The sequence below is a fragment of the Argopecten irradians genome, chromosome 4 (assembly GCF_041381155.1).
Source record: "Argopecten irradians isolate NY chromosome 4, Ai_NY, whole genome shotgun sequence".
NCBI lineage: Eukaryota > Metazoa > Mollusca > Bivalvia > Pectinida > Pectinidae > Argopecten > Argopecten irradians.
The window spans coordinates 10,190,239-10,217,444 of NC_091137.1; the positions used below are offsets into that span (position 1 = coordinate 10,190,239).

The following is a 27,206-nucleotide window of genomic DNA, read 5'->3' on the forward strand; positions in this document are numbered from 1 at the left end:
CTATTTCGATTTACATGTTCTGAAACTGATGGTTTGAATGAAATTATATTAATTGTTTGAAAAACCACGAACGGCCTATTATGATCAATAGTTCTTAACACTTTTCTGTTATTCTTATTCCTGCATATTGTCAAAGTTAAAATGATATATTTTGTATCAGTTTTATGCTTCGTTATGATTTTCAGTGAGTTTCAGGATAAAAGCATTTACAATATATAAACATCAGAACCCAGTTATTGAAAAGATGATTAGTCAATTTTCAATACCAATTAAGATACTTTTACATTAGCTACTCCATCAATCATTTTATATGTCTCTGAATATGTTACCATCATCGGAATAAAATTTAGGCATTTGATGAATGTCAGAAAAATTAAATGGACAAAACACCACTACTTTGAATCAACACGGAACGTTACCTTTTCTCATACACAAATCGATGGTTGGTTAAATTATTTATATATCAACAAACTATATTGTATAGAGACAATGGAGATGACCTGGATGATGCCAGTCGCGGTGATTGTTTACTAACATCATTATCAATACTTATATCAATATTAATACTAATATACATAATAATACTGATATCAATTTTAGTACAAGAACAAAATAACAACATATTGTTATGTATGTGTAAATATTTACATTTACTTGTCATTTCTACTATATAAACTACCAAGGCAAAGTGAAGTATATGACGGTATAACTGACACCCAAAACGTGACCATTATGCCGTCACTAATGTTGACGTATTGACATCAACTGATCACCGTCAGAATTGCTGTTCCATCTTGTGGAATAAATCTTCGTTGATTAACGGTTTTCCTGGTCTAGCTGAAACAATGTTAATGCAGAGCCCCTAAAATGATTTGATAATGTAAATATAAACATTAAACGATCTTCTTATGCCATCTAGAAAGACCATATAGATGCCACAGGAAGATAGTTTAATGCTAAAACAAAGATTTTATTATTGTTTTTTTTTTTATTTAATATCGATAAAGTGTAAAAGGTGGTAAGAAGAATGTAGGAACAAAAGCATATGCAGTAATGCTATTCACTACGTCATAGAAACCGGATAACATAAAAGACGTTTTCCAGTGACAACACATTTGTCACATCATCCTCTAAACAAGCGACGCTTCCTCTGATATACATGTAGTATGATTCAAAATGCGTAAATTGTATATATAATATGTAACCAATGGAATATATCAATTTAACCAAAGGGATGAACATATAATATTGATCTAAACTGATATATTATGCTTCAACTAAAACTGAATATGTAACTAATGGAATATTTCAATTCAACCAAAGGGATGAACATATTATATTGATCTAAACTGATATATTATGCTTCAACTAAAACTGAACATGTAACTAATGGACTATCTCAATTTAACCGCAGGAATGGGACAATTATATTGATCTTAACGAAATATCTTGATGCTGCACCAACAAAATACAAATAGCAACAGTGCAAAGTATAGTTACCGCCATGTTGGTTCCCTAATGCACCTGCCCTCCTCGCCTAATCATATGCTGCCTTCCTTCTTACGTAATGTTAACATGGCTTTACGATAGCAATAAGTCAGAGTTGCTTATAGTATAGTTATTATGGATTTCTATACTTTGTACAATTCCTATCAAAAACCAATTGGGACCATTTCGTGTTGAAAAATTAATGGCATCGTCATGACTATCTGTTGACGCTAGTTGTTACGCTTCATAGGTAGTACGTAACGCGACATATACTTCTTTAAGTACCTTAGACCATCGCCCGATACAGCCTTGGTCTGGATATATAAATATATTATAAAGAATACTCCCGACATGAAGTTTCAAAATGATAATTTATTTGTATTTCTGTCAATCATTTGTAAATGCATGGTGGCAAGCTTTATGACTGGTAGGTTGATACGGTTATACGTCCCGTTGACAACTAAGGTCAATTAAGGACGGCTTCCCCTGTATGTGTTGTGTGTGTCATTGGCTGTATGTGTTTAGAGTCTGTGGTATAATCGTGTTGTGTCTCCTTGTTGAACTCTTGTTATGCATGATATTGTATGTTTTAATGTACCAATCTAGTGGTTTTCAAGGGATTAAAATTACATTGTTATTAATGTTCATCAGTAGTAGGGTTGTTGGTCATCCATATATTTTACTAAAACTGGAGTCTGTTCGAAAAACAGATTCAATATGATAATGTGTTTTAAACTATTGGAAGCTAACTGAATATAAAACATCAAATCAATATTCGTAACCAGATATAACCAATCGATATGCTTTTATCCAGGAAGCGATGCCGCGGAAACATGATCTATCAAAATACATCTATAATTTTCTGAATACATTTTCACATCAATAATTTCATCTATATATCAGCAATACTGTATAAAATTAGATTCATCATGTCAAAAGCCCACGCCATTCCTCCATTCTCTCTCTACTCCCAACCCCCGGATACGGAGCTTGCGATTTCCATGTTACAATTGTCAAGCAGTGTATATGGATTGGTTGTATTATCAAGAATATCCTCATATTTTCATCAAAGAAAACCCGTAAATGTCCTAACCCAGAAGCCATATGTTGGCTAAGTAAAAAAAAAAAAAAAAAAAAAAAAAAAAAAAAAAAAAACAAAAACAAAAAAAAAAAAAATAAATCAAAACAAAACAAATAAAAAATCTGTTAAAATCTTTTTATGTTCGTTTGTGCTATAAACGCAAAAATGCTCTTTGCTTTGGTTAATTTACGTGGATTTAATTTTTGCATTACATCCAAGATCTTCAACTGCACACACATTGTTCCAATGCACTATTAACTCTTAATTCAAATTCACTTAACATGCCTAATGGAATATGGTCGGTGACCGACTTGCAGCTTGTGATTAAGGGATCCTATATGGAAAATTTACGATTCTTACATCATTTTCAGAATGTAATTCAGAAATGTTCAATAGAAAAATCTCTTTTCTGTACCATTTATGACTGTTGGTTAATCATAATACCCGAACGTTGTTTTCTTGTAACAAATTAAAGATGGATAAACTAGAGAGAATTGTAGAATCACGAGTTATCTTTCCTGCCCTTTCTTAACAACATTTAGTAAACTTCTACGTTTAGCTATCTCTCGGTTGCACCACCTGATGTAGCTCGCTGTGGAAAAAAATTCATACGGAAAGAGTTAATATCTCTTAAAAAAACAACTGAAAAATGATATATTCACTGTATAAATAATCTAGGTAATCTGATAAAGCAATACTTACAATGATATACAAAAACAATTCGTTCAAACTGAACAATGAAACTTTTAAGAAATAGTTGGGAGTGCTGAATACATGTATACTTAATATTTGAAATAAACATCAACAATGGCTTCGGATTTGATCTTCCAACAATTAAACTCAGCCTTCTCCAGAATATTTCTATGCTCTAATATTAAAAGTTTAATTCAAATTAATTAATCTTTTCATAAGTTATTGACATAGCATTAAACAAAGTTACAATCTGATCTATGTATTTTTTCATTAAAGATACTCCACCGCCGACAGAGCATAAACGATACTCATCATTTTAACAATAATTGGTGTTTAATCGTGTGTGTATATGTCTAATTAACACAAAAAATAATATAAAATGATTTTTTTTTTGCTTTTGGTGCATGCGCAATCAGGACATAATTCCATATAGATCATAGTGCCAGGGATTTTTTTCGGGATGCAATTTATCATTTTTAATATTTTTTCTTGAAGTAAAATTAGAAGCTCAAACTTTTCAACGGTGGTAATGGTGTAAAGTAAGTAACTTTCGCAACTGAAGAAAAATACTAAATCTTCTGCTTCTGTTTTCGATAGAGATGAAATACCTTTTGTCAACGGTGGAGCATCTTTAAACACAAAATCGACAAAATATGAGTTTTAGATCAATGTTGATATTAAATTAAAACATATTGGCAGCACTCTAGAAGCGTCATATCTGCTTTGATCTCCTCAAACGTGCATATACAAAATAAGAATTGTCGAAAGGTCATGGCCTATGAAATAACTTTGTATGTGGTTTCACCTATATTCATCAAAACTCTCGCCTGAAAAATCAACATCAGGACAGACTGACATATAAGTCAACCGACAGACAGACTCTATAGCTGCCCGGTGTCACGATGAGGGATTATTATACCATACCTGGCTGCCATAACGCCTGTTTTTAATCCTATCCGCCAAAGTCATGCCATCGTTGGGGTTATGACGTCGGTACTTGTTGTTAAAGACACGGCGAGCGTTCACATACTGCATCCCGTACACCTGGTTAAAAACGTCGTAAAGAGTATTTCCGTCAACAACCGGAAGTCGACGGCCTTCTGAAAAATAGGATTCATTCACTGATGTTAGCCGTTTATCAGCATAGTTTATTTTCGGCTTTGTTGACACATTTATCACATAGTTTATATTTTCGGCTTTAACGATGAAAATCTAAAATTAGTAAACATAACTTCAAATTTGTTTTTCAATTTCAACGAAAACTGTTAGAGCAAATCAATCTAATTGATAACAAGATGTATTAAAAGCATTCATCTATCTATAGATCAGGCCTGACATATCTATTTACAACCTGATAAACAAATGTAAAGAGAAATAAAAATATGATTAGACATTATTCAATTTGGCTTGCAACGAACATTTTCATTGGCTTAACTTATCTCATGAAGTAAAATTTGACGTCGCCTCTGATCGGCGTAATGATTTTATAGAAAGGAGTCCTCAAGGAATTGGAGCTCAATGAATTAAATTGAATTATTAATTTGATTAGATTTCAGTATATTATTGAGATATCACAAACAAAATAAAAAATTAACTCTCATCATTAACCATGTTTTTGTTATTGATCCAAACATACAAGAATCTATTCAAATTAATCAATATAATTCAGTCTATTCCGGTACATCTTGATGGCGTTATAAGTAGTCACTACGCCCAAGTATTAGCCAATAAGAGATGATATAAGGAAATAATCGTTATAAACAGGTTGCATTATTAAGATGTTATCATTATTATTCAATTTTGTTAATTAATGTGTTTTTATGCATAAATGCATAAGTACGAGAGCTGTACCGAATGCAGATAGTCTATGTGCTAGTACTTATATTGTTTTTGATCAATAATACACTATACAGGATTACATCAAGCGACAAGTGTGAGTCAGTTATATTGGATGGCATTGTTTGTATGAAAGTAATTGCCAACTCGATATCTGCCACTATCCAATTATATTATAGTGCCATTGATGTTAGTACAGAAATCCTGGTCGTACCTGGCACAGTGTAATGTTTCAAATCAGATGACACTATATACGACGTAATTACAAGTTGTTTGACATAAAGCCGATACAACCGATTGCTACAATTAAAAGCAGTTTGAAAATCAATTACTTGACTAAACTATCTATAATATAATTTCTCAAAAATGCCACGGGTGTCAAGTTGTATCGGATACATTGTGGATCGCCATTGTGTTTTTAATTGGTATATAAATCGAGTCCTACAAAATCTATGGTTTAGCCTCAGCAACACGGAGCGTGTTTTTATAATCCTTCTACCTAGGGAATACATAAGTGCTGACCGGAAGATGTCCCTATCAAAAATGTAGTTAGCTTGCACTTTCACTTTTCAGAAATGAAAGAAATCAAATTGAACTATTATCCTGAAGTGGTTTGTTATCCAACGTTTCATACATTGATGTTATATTCATTAACGTTCAACATGTTTTACATGATTGTACAATTTGTTCCTTTACACGTCAGTAAAAACAAGATGTTACGAATGAAGTTTACACTACCATGGGTTTATATCACCTTATGTTGCACCACGACCTGTCAGTGGCCGACGATCATTTCTGGTCCAACATTGATTTTGTCTTAAATGCTTTCTATGTGGAAATGTATTAACGAAAACATCAGGGATCCCATTGTTTCAATTGATTTCTACACAAATGAGACTCTTAAAACTACCCTCGTGATCCGAAGATAAAACCCCTAATATCTCCATGACTAGTTAGGCCTTTGTAATGCATACATGCGAAACAAAGGCACATTTTGTATTTTACATAAAACCGTATTGTCTTTTGGATACGAGAACCGTATTGTCTTTTGGATACGAGATATGATATGGAAAACTAGGCTCACCATTGGTAGATGTAAACTATGTACTATCGACAAAGCAACGATAGTTAGGCGTCCTTGGCTTTTTAATCCAATAGTTTATCAAACCATTCATTGATTTAATAGTTCATTATACAGCGTTTGATAATACCTAGACCAGGTTTTTATTATTATTTTTCCCCATGCTTGAAGATAAACCAATTTGTAAAAAGGAAAGCGATGTTTTCTGTCATATCTAAATATAAGTTCAATACATTGGTATATATAACAAAGTATCATGAAACTTTGTTATTAAAACTAAAATGTTTCTTTATACTAAAATTTAAATACTTTAAAACTAAAATATTCCAAAACTAGCTTATAATTTTTGTTTAACAGGACATGCAGATGATTGATCTAATACTATAGTTATATAGAAAACAGAGAACATTTATTTTAACTGATACAATACATCTGCCCATCCTCTTTGATTAAATATTCTTTTATGCCAGTTTTAAAACAATTTGAAATTGTTCCTCAAAAAGGACCTTTGCTAATTGACTTTAAGATGCTATCTTTTTAGAGGAAATCGAAGCACACATTTTGATATTTCATTTTTGACGACCGCTATTACTACAGAAAATAAAGATCTGTAGTGTCCGTTTGCTTTGATATTCAAAGGTTTTTGCAAAAGACCTTCAGAATGATAGTAGGTTTGGGTTGGAAAATGCATTAGCCTACCACAAACAGCTTTCCCGTCATTTTGAAATTATCAATGACACCATGGACGTATATGAGAAGGATAAGTCACACTGAGTTTTGGGCAAAGACAGCGCAAGCGCTTTTGTGTTAGTGCACTGACCGTGACGTTGGGCGACGACTGATTTCCTTTGATATCCGCCGCCGCAGCCTTTGATGTAGCTTGGGGGTGCGAGGGTTACCGTCTTACTTTCTGAAGCGTGCTGCCATTTCATGAGCGGTCGTATTTTTTTAACGATAGTTTAAGACATTTCTTCTAAATCTTCCGTCTTTAAAGCAAGTTATAAACGTTGTGAAATTTAATTTACTTTACATTGGCGTTTCGTTTGACTCGATAAGACAAGTATTTGTTGAGAGAAACGGTTTTTATTCCCGGTTCATAGGCGTCTCGCGTGGTGTTTAGTAGTGTAAAGAGACAGACACGAATCCTTCTCACTTATAAATCCTTGATGACACCAACGTCAAACGTGTAGAAGAAAAGTAACAGAAAAAAATGAAAATATGTAAATGTATTACAAAAAAAATACACAATATAATTTTCGAACCCAGATAAAGTTAAAAAGAGATAAGAGGGCGAGTCAATAAGGAACCTGCCTAAGTTGTTTCAATAAATTGGAGAGAGAGAGAGAGAGAGAGAGAGAGAGAGAGAGAGAGAGAGAGAGGCTGGCTACTTATTGACTCGTCCCCGCACAATGTGGGCTTTCGATGACATTAGCATTGCAAATCTATACCACAACCTTAAAGATGCAAAGTTAAAACAACATTAAACTCAGATCAGATAACCATGAAGTATCATAATTACTAATGGTTTATGAAGAACAGATAACATGATGTAGCCAACGAAACATTAAAATTATATGAGAACCAATAATCACACATTAATTCATATCGTTAACAGACGTAACTCTCTCTTGATGAATTAATGATAACTTTTTCGTAACTTCTTACGACGATATTTATTGATTTATTAGGCTGCATCGCCATTAATTCTGTAACTTTTTTAACATTTTTAATCTTTATACATTTGCTTCATCTTATCTAATGCTTAGTTGTATGTTGCTGTGGGCAATCAACAATGTTACACATAATTGGTCGATAGAGTGCTTATCCAGACAAAATATCATTAGTATGCAATAACCTTGGGATTTTTCAAGGTTATAGCTCTTCGTGTTCCGGTGATTCCTTTTATCACTCTACTTCAATGGATAAGAAAATGAAATCAGTCAGTTGGAACGTTTTTGCTCCAATTCAACCTTTATTTTTTGTTGCAGATTCGGTCACCACACTAAAGGAATGTGTTGACGCATTTAAAACAATCAATCTATAAAAGTTACCCTCAAAGCATTTGTTATCAGAAAGAGTTTCATACAAAAAATTAGCACAGAAAACCTTCGCCACATGAAGAGTTCTTGAAGAGGTCATCAGGGATTTGTTTGATAATCTACTGTATGCAAGCCCGCCCACCTCCACCCTCCTCCCATAACAAAGCATTGCTAGCGATGTGGTATGAAGAGTAATAATGAAGCAATGGGGCATGCTGAAAGACACGTATCAAATACTACAAAACTACAAAACTAAAGTGGTTTTAGTTCTTTTCAATTCAAAAGCCAATTTCCAAGATGATAGTCTCTGGAGAAATTTTAACTTTCTTACCGGGCATAGTTGGCAGATTCTTACGACATCCACCTTTAGTCCTTTGTAGATTACATTGAGGACACATCGCTGGACATTTGTCAATAATAGTTAGTTTTCAAAACAAAACCGATCACTTGACAAATTGCGAAAAATGCTGACTGTTTTAAACGAACAATTTAGTCACGTTGTGCATTGAAATATCTATTTAGCTAAAATTAAACCTGTTCTGATGAATTTTGGTGTCATTTTTATCATTGTAAAGAGTCCACTACCATGATAACGATGCGAAAACTAGCTCGCTCTCCGCTATTACACATTGATGATGTTACACCGTATGCCGGGCAGTGGAGTAAAGTAACATTTGTCTAAAACTACTCCAGCCACTCCTTCAACAGTATATTTCATTTTTAAGTGTATTATGATAAGAGAAAACTGTTTTTTTTTAATATAAAAGGCAGCCTACAGGTAGCTATTTGTTGCATTTGCGAACCTTACGGTAGTCCGGCTCGGTTATTAGTATTCTTTATTTGCGGGTATGTACTGATTGTGACGTCATGTGTTTGCGAGCGTAACGTAACAATTTTCAGAGAAAACGACGTGAATTTCGTTCACAAAATAATGACGTCTCAATGGATACTTTCCGGTGAGGGCACTACAATGTAACTCATATGAAAAGACGTAATAGCGTACACATCTAGAGTAGGTATCGTATATATACGATCAGGGATGTCAATGGTATGAAATAAGGTTCTTGACAAACATGTGGAAATAAACTCGCCAATATTTTGTGTTTAATTTTTCATAGGGAAGATAGAAGAATAGTGATATGTAATTGGCATCGCGGTTATGTATAAAAATTGGTTCACTGAATTGTCCATTTAATAAAATCATAAGTGATTAATCGTACGTCACGTGTATATAGTTATAGCCTGTACAGGTCGACGGTGTTAGCACTGCGTGAACTTTGTGTAATGTACTTGATTTTCGAATTATTGTCACTGTAATTTGTTGTTAAATACATCCCCGGGGCAGTAGACATTGTCAGATAAGAAAACTACCACAGATAAGAAATGTGGAAACGAATCGCAATATATACAAATATAACCAATACTGAACATGCATATTTCATTAATGCACTATCACAATAGACACTGACGGATAATATAGGAGATAATGAAATATATAGGCAGGCGAAGGTATGAATACCAAAAGCAAATCATAAATGCATACTAGATAGATTCACGCAGTTAATAATGAAATATGCATTTTAAGTTATACAAAAAACCAACTTTACCTGACTTATCGTGACTTCAAAGAACATATTTTTAAAGTTGGTTTTACTTATCTTCCCAAAATCAATCTTGTAATCAGAAACAAAACTATGTTTTTCTCTGCCATAACAACAACACCTATATAGAAATGCCCGGTACAGCTTTGTACAGGTATTGTGTAACGTATTTAACGAAGCACTGCATATAGGACTAAATATTTCATTGTATCACGTGCTGTCACAAATAACGTGAAACCTCCCCCAGGACCAAAATCAAGATTGGATGAGGGACTGCAGTGGTCGACCCACAAGCCCTCCACCTCTGGGTAGCGAGTTCGTGTTTTTCTCTGGGTACTCCGGCATTCCTCCAGCTATAACGAGTTTGAATAATTTCATATCACATAGTCACGAGTGTAAAATTCTATTTATCACAGAAATTTTATTATTGATATAACACCAATTCCATGCACATTGCATTCATTCCAATTCTGGAGTATACTGGTTGTATTCCGAGGAAGTGACTTTCCTGGCATATAAGTGTTAAAGCGATGCTTACTCAACTGTACTATTAGACAAAAACAAACATTACCGAGGTTTAAAATTTCGCACAGTGCTTGCAAATTCCGTTGTTTTAAAATTCAGAAAAACAATCCATACAAGGGGACAAAAAGATATTTTAATTCCTTGGTCACATTTAGGTATTACAGCCTTGTGTCACGTCAAGCAGTTGTCGATGAAAACATATTATTATTATGTGTTCAACCACTATTGGTACGATTCGGTAAATGATAATTCTGAAAACCGTATGTTTTCCCATTGACAGTTAACATAATTATTTCCTTTTTTGAAAACAACAGCAAGACGTGCCCGGCAGGCCATTACCTGTACAACCATATCAAGAAACAATGATTTCCGTAATTTTCCAATAAAACTACCTGTCCCATGATAAGAGGAGTGAATGGCAGACCTAGTCCGATGACACGGAGGGTAGTTAAGTGATCTACAGATAGGGCCACGGCAGATTTACGACCTGATGGAAAAAGAGATAGGTAGAGCTCTGACACTTACTAATTAGACAAAATAATAATAAAATGTCGAATTATTTCTAAAAGTCATGAATGGATATTAATTATAACTTGACTTAGTTCAGTTGTAAATTGACTTTTACATGGTTTCTGGCAGAAATCGCGCCGCCATAGTTTATTTATAAAACGCCACGTTAGTTACAGCTTTAAAAAGAACTGCATTATGAATTACCTTATAATTTATTTTCATATGTTATTTCATTGCTATTGTTTGGATTATTGAGGTTTGATTTTCGAAAGACCGAAAGGATTGTATTATGACGTCATATGTACCAAACAGTTTCGCGGAGAAGTTTAAAAGCGATACAGTCAATGGCCAAACTGAATTATGGGATAAGACATCAATGCACCACAATCGAATATTTATTTTGTTGTAAAAGTACGTTAAAGAACGGAAATTAATGCCTAATTGGTAGCTCAATGAATTATTCAAATTAAATTATGACTATTATTCTCAATATCTTCTGGCTTTATGAAGTCATAGACAAAAACAGACGGACGTTCTTTTTGAATGTCCTTCCGCTGTTTTTTTTCTATGACTTCATAAACCCAAAATATATTGAGAATGCTCATAATCATATCATGTCTTGATTTGCTTGTGTCTTATACCGTTAGACCTTACCCTCTTGGCTACTGTGGTCGAGAAGCGAAGATGTCTATTTTGTAAAAGTATCCCCACCTCCCGATTTGTTGGCATTTGTGGTAGAGCGAGGAGGGCGTCGGAAGTTTGATTTCAAGTCTCTTTGGGCAGCAGTTGCAAGTAATTACGTTGTGTAACACTCCTCGTACCACCCCTATGCCGCATTGATCAAATACAGTACTCAATGGTTATAGTGAATATCTAATCATGTGTAAATTCCATTAGACATGTATCCTTCATTTATCAACAATGAAAGTCCAAATAGATATTTGCATATATTTACATATGCCCAAATATATTCAACGGGAGGGGAGGTTCGTTCAAATGTATGAATACAAACCCAGTACAGGATCGGACTACTTCTAGTTCACGCTTCGATAAGATTTTGCGTCATATGGTTATCTAAATAAACTTAGATTGCATTTCACCTCTTCACAGACATCAGCTTTGCTTTGAATTCTTAATAAACTAAAAGACGATTTCGGTCTTATATTGGTCTCAAGACTGATCTTCAGGAGGCACAGACAATATTATGTTTGTCAGCACTCAGTTAGTCCTACTTGAGCTTATGTAAACAAAGTTTCCTCGATTTCAAAATAACAACATATAGTTGTTATTAGATCCAATCAAATATGTATTTGACATCAAAACAGAATATGTGTTCACTAGCATTGTAACGGTAATACACAACAAAATGAATCGCTGGTCGGGCTACAACCGGAGGCTTTCCTTAGGAATGTTTGGGGAATTCCACTGTTTATACGTCAATATGGTTAATCCTCTCACTTAAATATACAGGCCATTTGATTGGAGAACAATTCTGGAAGCTTCTAAGCGAACAATACATATCATGCCAAACTGCATCTATAACTTTCAACAATCGGAACTATATCTTCGGCCATCTTGACTACCGTAGTTACCCAACTTAGCAACCGACCACGTTTTCAATTTGACGAGGAGCATGTAAAAGTAGACTTATTTATGTAAATATATGGATTGAACAATGTTTTGATTGCGTTAAAGGCGGTATGAACGCAATTGGATACAGACATATTCTACACGTTGTGCTAAAGTATAGTAAAAGACTCAACCCGAAATAAAAAGTAGAACAAAGCATGGTTTCGTTAAAGCAATTGGATTTGCCATTTCAGGTGGGCGTGAATTATATTCCAAAGGCATTAATTATTTGATGGCCTGACGTTAAGTGTATGCAATATTTAATTTTGTTTGTCCTTTGAATTGTTGCGTTTCCTATCACTATCTTACGGTAACATAATACGTTAATGGTAAAGGGTTGACTTTGACTGTATTTGTTGACAATCAACATTCCCGGAAAATTCTTCACAAACCACTCATTGACTCTTTGTTTATCAATCACTGATTGATTTAAATAAAATCCCAGACAACAAACCTCAATAGTATTGTCTCGGTTACCTATGGGTCTACCTGTGACTGATTACCATTACAGATATCTTACTTAGGGTACGAATCGTGTCACGCAGGCTAATTAATATTTCATTTAAGACCTCCCTTGATCCGGTAACTCAATAACGAACACAGTAGTTGTGATATGAACGATGAAGAAATCACCTAAGGGATACAGTACTTATTTATAATTTAAAAAAAAACAGAGCCGAAAAAACTGGGTTTTTTTTCGGTTCATTTAAAAATGTCATCAAGTTGGAGATCCGCCTAAAAGAAGAGAAATCAAACAAAACGTAATTCTCCAGTAGTTGTTTACCCTTTTCCAGAAAGTAAGATTACAGGTTTGTTGACGCTGTATAACTATTTGGTTTTGTTCACCAGATTCCTCATATGATGTTCGGGTTTCGTAGCTTAGAGGAAACCGGAAATGTTTAGAAAATTCTAACACATATGACGGTAACCGGGAACTCTCCTCGAATTTTGAATTTTTTATTTTTTGTAAGCCTTTGGCGAGCAAAATATGAAAAAATCGAAACGAGTACCACCGATCTAATATGACGGGAAACGAATAATAGATTCTATTCATTATATCACATTTGGAGTTTCCTGTCCAATGATTAATCAATAGATCAGTTTGGACCGTATCACTAGAAAACAAAAGTCGGTCAAGTACCAATGCGCCGTAATAACTAGTGCGAAAAATAGCCAGTTTATTAAAAGAAGTAATATAGTTTTATTATATACTCCATTATCAAACCGTTACATGTAAATGACTTATAATTGAACGACTACTTGAATGCAAGGAAAAATGTTGAAATCCAATTTGTAGCACATTACATGTAATATTACAATATTGTCGTCAGTTGTCGTCATGCAGGACTGCCGGACGTCATTTTGTCACCGCTTTGGACATTTACTGTTTGATTTAGGAGATTTGATAGATGTTTTCATCGATTATCATGTTCAAATTGATACGAGAAGATGAGATATTGATTTTACACACCGTTATGAATTAGTGTGGTGTCGTCGTCTGATTCATCATTTCGTAGTAAAACATTGTAGTAAAAAGAAGGTAATTTCTCACGCGTAGAAATGGTACCATTCATCGGAATTAACCAATCATATGTTAACGGTTTGAGAGATGAGAAGAAAAGGAACAAGATTTTCCATTGGTTAAATAGTCAGAAGTATAATATCATTTGTCTACAAGAAACACATTGTACTGGCTTAGACATAGTTACATGGCAAAACAATTGGAAAGATATAACAAAAGGTGGCAGCATATGGAATAATGGTAGTTCAGAATCAAAAGGTATGGCAATATTATGGAAAAATTCACTTTGTAACAGAATAAGTAAAGAAAAGAATGATCAAGAAGGTCGCATTTTATCATGTAAAGTAGAAGCCGAAGACAAAACAATAGAACTCTTAAACATCTATTCACCAAATTTAGGTAATGACAGAAAGATCTTTTTTGATAATCTACCAATTTTTCTCAATACTGACAATAATTATGACAAAATTATTTGTGGGGATTTCAATTGTGTTATGGACCCAGATCTTGATAGGAAACCATGCTATAAAAGAAATGATATTGGATATACAGAATTAAAATCCTTCATTAATACTCACAACTTAGAAGATATATGGAGAACTTGTAATCCTGACTTGAAAAATTATACATTCCAGAGAGGCACATCAAAATCTAGAATAGATTTTTTCCTTACACAAACTGCTATCAACCATCTAGTTATTGGGGCAGGTATCAAACATTGTCCATTTAGTGATCACGAGGCAATAGATATCAAAGTAACATTAAATAAATATGAAAAAGGGCCAGGCACCTGGAAAATGAACAGCAATGTAATACAAAGTGACTTATTTGATAAAACTTTGCGTGCCAGTTGGGATATATGGCTTAATGAAAGACTCTATGAAACAGATATACTCACATGGTGGGATCTAATTAAGATAAGAATAAAATCATTAACAATCGAAATAGGGAAAATAATTAATATCAAGAAGAAGGATGTTAAAGATATGGAAAATGAGGTAGCTAAATTGCTTGGAAGTAGCCAACCAGATGAAATGATAGAACAAATAGAATTGATAAAATTAAAACTTAAACAATACTACAATAATAAAGCAGAGGCTGCAAGAATTAGATCTCGCACACAAATCTATGAGGAGAATGAAAAATCAACAAAATATTTTTTTGATCTAGAGAAGAAAAATGCTGAAAACAAACTGTGGCACAGAGTAAAATGTGAAGATGGAAATTATAAAACAGGGATAAAAAATATACTCAAGGAACAAGTTAAATTTTTATACGAAGCTGTTTACATCTGAAGGATGTGATGATGAAAAGGGAAATTATTTACTGCAGTATGTAGAAAATAAAATATCTGATAATGACAGACATAATATTGATAGACAAATCCAAGATGAAGAAATAGAGAAAGCGGTAAAATCATTGAAAAACGATAAATCGCCAGGCGAAGACGGAATAATAGCAGAGTTCTATAAAAAGTTTTGGGTATTAGTTAAACCAGAAATTACAAAAGTTATAAAAAATATTTTCAGAAAAGAAAATGACAGAATCACAGGGCAGGGGAATACTAAAACTGTTATACAAAAAGGGGGATAGGGATGAAATAAAAAACTGGAGACCATTGACATTGCTTAATACAGACTACAAAATTATTTCTAAAATATTAGCCTTTAGATTGAAGAGCACTTTAAATACAATCATACATCCTGACCAAAAAGGATTTGTTCCAGGACGGAAAATTTCGGAAGCAAACAGACTTATCCAAGACATTATAGAGTATAGCGACAGAGAAAATAAAGAGGGTAGTATTATTTTTCTAGACCAAAAAAAAGCATTTGATAGAATCGAGTGGGATTGGGTGATGAAATGTCTAAAGAAATTCAATTTTGGCCAAAACTTTTGTGATTGGATTGAAATGCTACTAAAAGATGCTAAAACATGTATTCAAACAATGGATTTACATCATCTTATTTTAATATAACTAGATCTGCTAGACAAGGATGCCCAATTTCTCCGTTAATCTATATTGTACAAGCAGAGCCACTCGCCTGTGCTATACGAGCTAACAATAACATTAGGGGGATGCAACTACCTGGTCCTGGAAATGTAGAAGCAAAATTATGCATGTTTGCAGATGACACCCAACTTTTTAATAGATCAGAAAACTCAATAAAAGAATCCTTCAAACTATTAGCAGTTTATGAGAAAGCATCAGGAGCCAGTATAAATTATGAAAAAACAGAAGGTTTATATCTTGGACCATGGAAAAATAAAAACCCTGATTTCACTAAAATTAAATGGTCTAAGACATCAGTAAAAACATTGGGAATTTATCATGGACACCAAATAAACAATGAAAAAGTGTGGATGGAGAAAATAGAAAAAATAAAAAATTGTTTACATATATGAAAGAGAAGAAATTTAACTTTTATTGGAAAAAACCTTGATTGTAAAAACTTTCATATTGTCTGTAATTGGATATGAAATCGAAGTACGTGGTATACCATTAAAATTCCAAAATGAAATAAACAGACTTATTTGGAACTTCATTTGGGACGGCAAACCAAATCAAATAGATCGTAAAGTATGCTGCACAGAAACTGGAAAAGGGGGTATGGGGATGATAAGCTTGGACACTTTTATTGAAAGTAGGTACATCAAAACAATTTACAACATTTACCACTCAACAAATGAAAGTTGGAGTAGGATAGGAATGTTCTATTTGAATAAATATGACCAAAAATTTGATACAAAAAACTTCTTAATGAAGTGTTCATGTGTAAATGGTTTGAATTTATATAGTTTACCAGGTTTTTACAAAATTGCAATAAAGGCATGGGCAAAACTAAGATGCACACTGAATAAAAACCCGTTAACTATCAATGAAGTTCTTGAGGAACCTTTGTTTGACAACTCAAACATCCTGTACAAGAATGAATCTCTATTCATACAATCATTTCTAAAGAGCACAATAACTAAAATATCAGATATTTGGGATGTTAATGCAAATAGCTTCCTAAATAGCAGATCTTGTATAAAAGAATACGGTTGTAGTCACGTTAAGTAAGTTGGTTGTGTGGATATTTATTGTGATTGTTTATAATATAAGGATGTTGGATGTATGGTTGTAATAAAGAGAGAGAGATATAATTTTGTTTAAAAATAATATTATAAAATATGAAAATTGTGTGAAAGTCCTTCTACGAAAGGAAATAGATTGTAAAAAATGTGCTGTTGAATAAAATATTTTTTTGGTAAAAAAAAAAAAAAAAAAAAAAAACAATCACAATGCAGAGAGGTTATATTACACGTATGTAATAAATAAAATTTATGAAATGACTTTATTGAGTGGGAAAACACGTCATATGATAAGTATCAACTATCCCATAATAATTTTCGTTGATGAAATAGAAAAGTTTAATGGATATGGATTATAATTAATAGGTCTGTATACTTTATGTACAAATTGTGTGTATATTTATTTCTATGTAACTTCTCTAAATTGACTTGCCGCCTTGTTATCATTAATTATTAAGGTAAACACATTTGATAATATAGCACAATATCCTGTTGAAACATCGATTGAATAGAAAAGGCAGTCATGTTATTAATTTTCACATTCTAACATGATCCAATATTGTTTTTTGCAACAAGGTAACGCGGTCGGGCAAAACTAGGTTACGACAATTACACATTCTCAAACTTGATTACACGAAAAGGGTTAATAAGAAATGAATTGGTTAAAAAATTCTTGAAAAAAATTGGAATAAAAAGAACTAAGCATAATCTTCATTTTCAATTTGTTTTCTTAAATTTGAAATTTGTTTTGTCAATGTCAAATCAGTTAAACATCAGGTGTATGTTATATAAGATGTGTACAGGATTCAGTCATCGCTGATTTACCTTCAAGACATCACATAAACAACAAAGTATTACTATTATGAAAAGTGCTTGATATTTAGTGTGTCTTTGGAGTGCTCGATATGTAGTGTGTCTTTGGAGTGCTTGATATGAAGTGTGTATTTGGAGTGCTTGATATCTTGTGTGTCTTTGGAGTGCTTGATATATCTTGTGTGTCTTTTGAGTGCTTGATATGTAGTGTGTATATGGAGTGCTTGATATATCTTGTGTGTCTTTTGAGTGCTTGATATGTAGTGTGTATATGGAGTGCTTGATATCTTGTGTGTCTTTGGAGTGTTTGATACATCTTGTGTGTCTTTGGAGTGCTTGATATCTTATGTGTCTTTGGAGTGCTTAATATCTTGTGTGTCTTTGGAGTGATTGATATATTATGTGTCTTTGGAGTGTTTGATACATCTTGTGTGTCTTTGGAGTGCTTGATATCTTATATGTCTTTAGAGTGCTTGATATCTTATGTGTCTTCTGAGTGCTTGATACATCTTATGTGTATTTGGAGTGCTTGACATCTTATGTGTATTTGGAGTGCTTGATATCTTATGTGTCTTTGGAGTGCTTGATACATCCTGTGTGTCTTTGGAGTGCTTGATATCTTATGTGTCTTTGGAGTGCTTGATATGTAGTGTGTATTTGGAGTGCTTGATATCTTGTGTGTCTTTGGAGTGCTTGATATGTAGTGTGTATTTGGAGTGCTTGATATCTTGTGTGTCTTTGGAGTGCTTGATATGTAGTGTGTCTTTGGAGTGCTTGATATGTAGTGTGTATTTGGAGTGCTTGATATGTAGTGTGTATTTGGAGTGCTTGATATTTAGTGTGTCTTTGGAGTGCTTGGTATGTAGTGTGTATTTGGAGTGCTTGATATCTTGTGTGTCTTTGGAGTGCTTGATATGTAGTGTATCATTGGAGTGCTTAATATGTAGTGTGTATTTGGAGTGCTTCATATGTTGTTGTATATTTGGAGTGCTTGATATGTAGTGTGTATTTTGAGTGCTTGCTATGTAGTGTGTCTTTGGAGTGCTTGATATCTTGTGTGTCTTTGGGTGCCATGTTCATACACATTGTATGTCTTTGGAGTGCTTGATATCTAGTATGTCTTTCGAGGGCTTCATATCTAGTGTATCTTTCGAGCATACGATGTCCCCGTGATTTTTCTGACTTATGTTCCCGTGGTTTTCATGACTTGTTTGTTATGCTCAATATAACTAAAAAAATCTCACGGTTCAAACTTTTTTTTTATTTCATATTATGATGAATATCATTTACGTTTAAAGTTTTGAGTGGTCTTCCGCTATAGATAAAAGATAATAGAGTCTTGGCAAACACCATCCAACGAAATGATTTAGACCACAATGTTTTGCGATATACAATACTGAATCAATAGCAGTTATGTTATATAACTAAAGTGTAGTTATTGTATACAATGTAACACTAGAAAGAAAAAATCGGGGTCATTTAACTCAGACAGTGATCGCTCCTAACTAGTAAACGTTTATTATATTTGGTGTTTGAAAACATACTTAAATCAGAAGAGGGTTGGATTATGCACATTTCCAGTGAGCATGTCAGACAACATATGTGTGATAATATACAGATGGATATGTGAGGTTCTGATTAATAAAAGATCTCATTTTAATCATAAAACAGCAACAGTATCCAAAGTATAATTAGATCTACGCAACAGTATTCAAAGTATAATTAGATCTAGGCAACAATATCTAAAAGTATAATTGGATCTAGACATTTTATTCAAAAAGATTATTAGATCTAGGCAACAGTAATCAAAGTAAAATTATACCTAGGCAACATTATTCAAAGTATTATTGAATATAGGCAACAGTATTCAAAGTATAATTAGATCTAGGCAACATTATTCAAAGTGAAATTAGATCTAGGCAACAGTATTCAAACTATAATTAGATCCAGGCAACATTATTCAAAGTATAATTGAATCTAGGCAACAGTATTCAAAGTAAAATTGGATCTTGGCAACAGTATTCAAAGTATAATTACATCTAGGAAACAGTATTCAAAATATAATTAGATCTAGGCAACAGTATTCAAAAGTATTATGAGACTTAGGAAACAGTATTCAAAGTAAAATTAGATGTAGGCAACAGTATTCAAAGTAAAATTAGATCTAGGCAACAGTATTCAAAGTATAATTAGATCTAGGAAACAGTATTCAAAGTATAATTAGATCTAGGCAACAGTATTCAAAGTATAATTAGATCTAGGAAACAGTATTTAAAGTATAATTGAATTTAGGCAACAGTATTCAAAGTATAATTGGATCTTGGCAACAGTATTTAAAGTATAATTAGATCTAGGAAACAGTATTCAAAGTATTATGAGACCTAGGAAACAGTATTCAAAGTATAATTGGATCTTGGCAACAGTATTCAAAGTATGATTAGATCTTGACAACAGTATTTAAAGTATAATTTGATCTTGGCAACAGTATTCAAAGTATAATTAGATCTAGGCAACAGTATTCAAAGTATAATTAGATCTAGGAAACAGTATTTAAAGTATAATTGAATTTAGGCAACAGTATTCAAAGTATAATTGGATCTTGGCAACAGTATTCAAAGTATGATTAGATCTTGACAACAGTATTTAAAGTATGATTAGATCTTGACAACAGTATTTAAAGTATAATTTGATCTTGGCAACAGTATTCAACGTATAATTGGATCTTGGCAACAGTATTCAAAGTATAATTGGATCTAGGATGGGTTCACGTAAAATGTTCAGTGATGAGTAAGAGTTGTCACACACATAACAGTCTAATGATATGATTGGAAGACACACAAATAGTAATATCAAAGTAGGTTAATCCAATACTTACTCGATAGATATTTCAAACAGGAAACGATCGATTAAATATTTTTCAAATCATCTTGTGTATGTACATCGCTTGCGCCACCAGTATAAGGATCCTATGTGATTCGGCGATGTCAACTATATTTCACAAAATTTGGTGTACGGTTTCAATGAATGTCACATTACATCATGGTGTATATAGTGATATGTGTTAAATATTCCATGTGTTCCAATAAAATCCCACCTGCTGTCTCCTATTTTGTAGTTGATGTCATTTTTTCATGTCCCACTAAAATAAGCATCAGTTCCCTTTCTACTTTCCGTGAAAAATCTGACTTGCGTCAACAACAAGGCTCGTTCACACTGGGGCTATCGAACATCAATAAAATATGTCAATACCTGACGGGGAATATGAGCCTCAAACGGCCGTTATTGTGTTTTGATGGTAGAGTGCTTGATTTTCTGACAACTCAGACGATGAAATCATTAACACGCATAACAGAACGCTATCACCCCAATATGTATTAGTCGAACAGGTTTACTTTCAGTTAAAGATGCTCCACCGATGACAAATTTGTTTCACTATCAAAAACAGGAGCAGACGATTAAGTATTTTTTTTCGGTTACAAAAGTTACTTCTTTACATCATTACCACCATCGGAAAGTTTGAACTTCTAATTTTATTTCACGTCAAAAATAGGAAAATAACGGAAAATTAATTAATTGCATCCCGAAAAAATTCCGTGGCACTATATCCTATATAGAAGGAAGTACTGATTGTGCGTGCACTAAAAACAAACATGCAGTATTTTATTTTATTTTTGTGTTAATTAGACATATATATACATGATTAAACACTGATTGTTGTTCAAATGATGAATATCATTATGCTCTGTCGCCGGTGGAGCATCTTTAATGTGTTATCCGCAATAATTAAAGAAAACAGTACCTATGAACTAATCACCGATCAGTTCCGTTATTTAAGCTATGGTTTTATGATTATTCAGCTGTGTCTAAAATTCCAGGAATGAAGCGAACATCAGACCATTTATCATACTATCACGAAGGTATGAAGGTATTGAACTTTACTCTGAAACTATATTCATTATACTTCTCTTTTGCACTTAAAGACATAGTGTTACTATATACTAAAACGACCAATGGAGAGCCGAATGCCATGGCAATTAACAAATAACGTTTGAATTATGTTTGTTTAAGCGTCGAAGGGTATTGGTAAACATATCTTGTCTTTGTGCGTATATTCTATAAGTATGTACAGTGTCACAGTCGCCCTTTAAGAATACCGTATGCCCAGTGAAGATCGATGATAAATACCTCTTACCTGAATTGTTCCGTGTTAGGTGTTGACGGAGTTTATCATTGATATGGGTGACCGGTCTCTGGGTAATTGTGATATGTATTGATGTGACATATAGTTTATGTGTATCAACCCGTGTTAGCTACAGACCAAGAGAAGGAGAAATCATTAGAAACCATTAACAACCCCATGTTCAGAATAATTGGGAAACAAAATCATGAATTTTATTAGCAATTATGTTAATTGCGATACTTTATTTTAAAATAAAGTATGGTGATTTTATTGAAAAATAAAAACTTAATTTAAAAGATGATTTAGTATTTATTTGTGAATTTTTTTATTATATTCAGATTATCATGTGCTATTTGACAAAATACAAAATGATTTTCTTGCAGATATCGCCTATACGATGGCGAACGGAATTATTTGAAAATATCCAGAATACACGTTTTATTTCTTGTATGAAGCTGAGTCAGTTTGGCATATGCAAATCAATATGAAATAAGGTCGATCTCACGTGTAGGGTCTTTGATGTCGTTAGCTAATCGATTGGACTATTGAAAGAATGCCTCGGAATTAACGTTATTTATTCATTGTAGTTGTCATGCAAATTTAGGACATATAATATACACATATATACATACTTACATTCTTGATTATTTAAGATAAAATCGATATTGAGTTATGACTAAAACTAAAAATAATAATTAACCTTTCTAATATAACAATGTATCACATTGGTAAACACATGCTCGCCGTTAATGAACATTTTTTGCGTACTTTGAAGTCATAAATAAATACTGACTTTGAATAGTTCCTCCCAGTTTTGTTACAATAACATGTCAATGTGTCAAACACCTATGTAAATTTATGTATAGCTATTCCTTTGATATTTATTTGATACTTGACTTTTGAGCTGGTTAATTCACTCATTCCATCTAGGTTTAATTATCCATCATGTATAATCGACATTTGATCTATTTTATTCACTTGTGCCGGCAAGTTTTGATAATTTATAATTATTTATTTTACCCTTGACATATTAGTGTAGTTATCTCCAATCGAGTTATGAGTTGTACTTACCCTTCACAGTATTTAATTTTATGAGTTTACTCGTTTACATCTGGATTCTGAGTTATTTGATATACAGGCGACTATTGAGTTATTTAATATACAGCTGATTAATTCAATAAACAGCTGACGTTTGAAATACAGCTGACGTTTGAGTTGTTTAATATTCAGCTGACCTTTCAGTTATTTAATATCTAACTGACTACTGAGTAATTTAATATACAGCTGACGTATGAGTTATTGGATATTCAGCTGACCTTTGAGTTATTTAACTTACAGTTGAGTTTGAGTAGTTTGATATACAGCTGACGTTTAATTTGCTTAATATTCAGCTGACGTTTGAGTCATTCAATATACAGGTGACCTTTCAGATATTTAATATACAGTTGATTATTGAGTAGTTTATTATACAGTTGATGTTTCTGTTATTTAATATTCAGCTGATTATTGACTTATTGAAATTCAGCTGACCTTTCAGTTATTTAATATACAGCTGACTATTTTGTAATTTAACATACAGTTGACTGAGTTATTGGATATTCAGCTGACCTTCCAGTTAATTAATATACAGCTGACGTTTCAGTTTTGTAATATACAGCAGACGTTTCAGTTATTAAATATCAGCTGAATATTGAATAATTTGATATACAGCTGACGTCTTAGTTATTTAATATTCAGCTGACGTTTGAGTTATTTAACTTACAGCTGACCTTTTAGTTATTTGATATACAGCTGACATTTCTGTTATTTAGTATACAGCTGACAGTTGAGTTACAGCTGATGTTTCAGTTATTCAATATACAACTGACGTACCAGTTCTTTAAATATTCAGCTGACCTTTCAGTTATTAAATGTACAGCTGACGTTTCAGATATTTAATAAACAGTTGACTATTGAGTTATTCAATATACAGCTGACGTTTGAGTTATTAAATATTCTGCTGACTATTGAGTTATTCAATGTACAGCTGACGTTTGAGTTATTTAATATACAGCTGACGTCTGAGTTATTCAATATACAGCTGACGTTTGAGTTATTCAATATACAGCTTACGTTTGAGTTATTCAATATACAGCTTACGTTTGAGTTATTAAATATTCTGCTGACTATTGAGTTATTCAATATACAGCTGACGTTTGAGTTATTCAATATACAGCTTACGTTTGAGTTATTAAATATTCTGCTGACTATTGAGTTATTCAATATACAGCTGACGTTTGAGTTATTCAATATACAGCTGACTTTTGAGTTATTTAATTTACAGGTGACTATTGAGTTATTTAATATACAGCTGACGTTTGAGTTATTTAATATACAGCTGAGTATTGAGTTATTTGATATACAGCTGACTATGGAGTTATTTAATTTACAGCTGACTTTTGAGTTATTTTATTTACATGTGACTATAGAGTTATTTAATTTACATGTGACTATAGAGTTATTTAATATACAGCTGAGTATTGAGTTATTTTATATACAACTGACTATTTGGTAATTTACTATACAGCTGACTATTGAGTTATCTAATATACCACTGACTTTTTAGTTTTTTTTTTCAAAGCTCGATTCATGGATATCGTAAGACTTCAGGGACCAATGAATGATGATGATTAAGTCATTTACATTACCTCCAGTCATTAATTAGGTGTGCATTATTACGTAACAAATACAATATACCATTGAAATGTCAATTTAAGCTTTGAAGCATACGAAACAAGGAATTTGGATTTACATAAAATGTCATTTAAAATTTCGAGCGTTCATCAATGAACCTAGGAAAATTAGTTTATTATCTCAGGAAATAGTATTTGCTTTCCTATTTCGAAATTTATTTATCAACGATATTTCGGTATGTTGGAGTCAAGCTTTATTAATTGATCTATTTTGTCTCAACAAAGTTTAATAATTTCTAATAATTTATTTACCCTTGACATTTAAGTGTAGTTATTCACAATCGAGTTATGAGTTGTTCTTACCCTTCACAGTATTCAATTTTATGAGTTTACTTATTAACATCTGATTGCTGATTTTCTTTTTACAATTTACACTATGTAAGAGTCAAGCTCGTAATGTTTATTTTCCAAGTTGATAACTTTGTAACCCCTACCTCCACCCCTTCAAAAAAAAAAAAACAATAAAAAAGAAAATAGCAGATTTTCAGATAAACTGTCAAATTTTTTTTTTTTTCAAAATGTGATTTATTTGTAATTACAAGTTGGATGGTTTTAATAACCTGATAGATATAATTCTATTAAAACAAAGTAGCATCCCTCCATTACAAATGTATGGAATGTACCTGACGATCCAATATTTAAGTGGTATTTACCAAACATTGCTGAGGGAGACATTGGAAACAAAGGTTTACTATATATTTAGGGTAATGATGATCAAGGAAAAGACTGTGTTATGAGTACAATTTAACATAAAGTCATACCTCCCTATCTAAGCGGTCACCTCTGTATAAAAACCTCCAGCTTAATTTGACCAATTTCTTAGGGTCTCAAAATTTCAGCTTAATTTGACCTGTGTGCAAAGATCACTTGGTTATAAAGACCATTGTTCCTTATTCCCTTGGGCGGTCTTTATAAACAGATTCTACAGTATTTTTTGCATTTGCCGTTGATGAATAGGATATTACTAAACACTTGAATATATTCTACTATTAGTTGTTCAGGAGTCTCTGTATAAATATATTATATGTATATGTCATAATAGACTTATTTAAGTATAAATTATCGTTGTATTCACCCAAATCGGTATTCATCAAATTCAATTATCACATTAAACAAATGACCTGGTGTGACATATCGCCAGCCGTCGTGTCTTTATTTTATCTTTATGATACACCACGACCACAGCCTTCCTTACGTAATGTGTAGGCTACCACCAATGTACAGAAAGGTAAGTATAAACATCTTAAAAACGGAATTATGGGTGCCTTACACGCAACACCTGCTGATGCACCAATCCCTACGGTTAACTAATTCACTTACCTTAAAAGGACAGACTGGACCGTCCTTATCCTTAGCGTTGTAATCCCGTCAGGTAGAATTTTAACACTAATGTATTTATTGTCGATAAATTTACTTAGAATTTTTTATTTCCTAGGAGAGAGAAATATTGATCCCGGTAGTCTATCCTCCGGACCGACTAAACATTCGATCAGCACTAGAGGATCACAGGTAACATGCAATTCATCATAGTGATAAACAAACAATCGTCTATACTGCCTGAGAGTGGTGACTACACTTAGTACTAGTCCTTGTCGTCATTTGTTTAATCCACCAGGACAAACATTCCACAATGAAACAATAACATTTCGTCATAGCCAATGACCAATCCTAGAATATCTACAAAACGTCAATAAATCATAAAGACATACACGCTTATATTAAGCCTGTCGCACGTGCACACGCGGACAAGAACAGCTACACCAACATGAAATGACAGTATCCAATCTCACACGTGGTACGATTTCCATTAGCATAACATTGCGTGGTGTATGTTTCAATCAATTGAGTTAAATAATAATTCCCCTTGTCAACTGTTAATGAAGCTATAGCTAGGTGATGTGAGAGATGTGAGACTGACGCTGTACACTGGCTGACTAGGGATACTCGCTACTCTTCCCAATCTACCTCCACTTACACCTAGGGTATATTATTTATCTGTTAGATATTGACAATCGTACAGTGATACAAGTGTGATATTTATAATAAAATTGTTCAGCCAATACTTTCGACAACCCTAACTAATTATTATGAAAACCGTATTCTGTAACTATATTAAATTCTGATTTTAATTTATAACCATTGATATAAAAAAAACTCACCGTATAACAAACAGTATCACAAATATTGCTATCAGTCTACCACCGAACTGAAAAAAGACATCAGTTTGGATTGATAGTTCATCGATAAAAATCCTTCAAAAACTTACTGACTATTATAGGACTCCATGGAAGCAGTGTCGGTCTACGGTTGTTGAACTTTGTGATATTTCACAAGAATCAGATCGATATTGTTTACAAAAGTAAATTAATCAAACCTGGGCTTAAATCGATCAAACGAAGAA

General features: G+C 32.9%; 1 long non-coding RNA gene across 2 annotated transcripts in view; it reads right to left on the minus strand.

Annotated features, from left to right (window-relative positions):
• LOC138322390 (uncharacterized) overlaps positions 1–26,533 on the minus strand; it is a 28,602-nt gene extending 2,069 nt beyond the window's left edge. The window contains exons 1-3 of one of the 2 annotated variants that reach the window (XR_011208380.1): positions 26,126–26,533; positions 4,187–4,362; positions 1,869–3,161 (exon numbers count right to left, since the gene is read on the minus strand). This is a non-coding gene — a long non-coding RNA (uncharacterized lncRNA). Of the gene's footprint in view, positions 1–1,868; positions 3,162–4,186; positions 4,363–26,125 lie in introns of those variants that run through there. The other variant, XR_011208379.1, reaches the window with a different exon arrangement.
• Between the last annotated feature and the right edge of the window lie 673 nt (positions 26,534–27,206).